Below are 1,621 nucleotides of genomic sequence, written 5' to 3'. Positions count from 1 at the left end.
GAATTATGGAGAGAGAAACAAACATCAATGCAAAATTATCTTCTACCACATTTGTTATTCTCGTAGATCTGAGCATTCCTGCAAAAGAAACTTACTCTTCCTCTATATGTCCCCAGCAAACTGGGTCTCTGCCCCAAATTCAGTTTTTTGGAACTGTAACTCTCTAGCAAAATATTCCATGGTACAGTGGGTGCTAGCTTCCCCAGGCTCAAGCACGGAAGCCCTTTTGCAGAGCGAATTTCTTGCCTCAGCTGGGAATGGCTTATCTAGGAGCCCGTCAGCTTCTCCTTTCTGCATTTACTGCCCCATCCACCAGAGGGAGTCTGGCACCAGACTAAAGTGAATTTTGTGCGAAAAGTAAAATGGACACCCCGTCAGTGCCTGGCTTCAAGATGGTGGCTATGAGGGCAGAGAGTTCCCTTGTTCAGATCTCCAGTCTGCTCTCTTCCTCCTCAGTTGAGGCTGGGTGGGCACCTTATGCAGGAGGTGGAGAATTCTCTCTCACCTGATCTTCCATTCTCAGGAATCAAGAGACCACATGCTATGATCTGTCTCTCCTTTCCCAAGACCACCCCGATTCTACCTTAGATTGGTCAGTGCCAGCAGCGGTGCTCTAGAATATGCCATGAAAATTTCACTTTTTTTTCCTACAAGAAAAGCAAAAGGAAGGAAATCTGTGTTTCCCTAAACTCTTGCAACGCTCTTCAAAACATTGTCCTTCTGAGCCTGGGCAGTGTTCCGCAGACTCCTGCTTCAGCGTCTGTCTCTCCGGCTCCAAGGCACAGTCCCCCACTCTCAGCAAGTGCCCTAGGCCACTGCAGCAAGGTGTGTGCCTGTTTGAGTGTCAGGCCAGATGGGGCAAGCGAGATTCCACCTGCCCATCCGAAATGTCTGAGGAGAGTGAGGGAGTGAAGGACGACCCATCCCAAAATGTGCTGAATTGCTATACTGATTATTTCGAGTTGCAAACGTTGGAGAAACTGTAGTTTCAGAAAGGGCTAGCTGACCTGTCTCTTCCTACAGGCAGCAAACCATAAGGATTCCTCTGTGATGCCGGCACAGTGGCTCATACCTGTAATCCCAGCATTTTGAGAGGCCAAGGCAGGCAGATCACTTGAAGCCAGGAGTTTGAGACCAGCCTGGCCAACATGGCTAAACCCTGTCTCTCCTAAAAATACAAAAAAATTAACTGGGCATGGCGGCACGCTCCTATAGTCTCAGCAGGAGAATTGCTTGAACCCAGGAGGCAGAGGTTGCAGTGAGCCTAGATCATGCCACTGCACTCCAGCATGAATGACAGAACAAGACTCAGTCTAAAAAAAAAAAAAAGAAAGAAAGAAAAAGAAATCATGGATCCAGCCCCACCCTGGACAAGTACAAATCGTGGTTTATACCGCTTTATTTTCATTCATTAACTGTTTTTACATTAATTCACTTAATGTCTGTGTTAAAACCACATTATTGTAGGGTGGTAGGAGCGCAGTCCTCATAAATTTGGAATCACCCTCTTTCCCCAGGATTATGTGTAAGTTCTGAGGGGGGCCTCACAAAGTTCTAAAATGTTTGGCCACTATAGGAAGCCATGAAGTGATCATTCTTCATTCCTTCCTACCCCCAATCC

Source organism: Symphalangus syndactylus, chromosome 1 (assembly GCF_028878055.3).
Source record: "Symphalangus syndactylus isolate Jambi chromosome 1, NHGRI_mSymSyn1-v2.1_pri, whole genome shotgun sequence".
Lineage (NCBI taxonomy): Eukaryota > Metazoa > Chordata > Mammalia > Primates > Hylobatidae > Symphalangus > Symphalangus syndactylus.
This window is presented reverse-complemented; position numbering follows the sequence as displayed.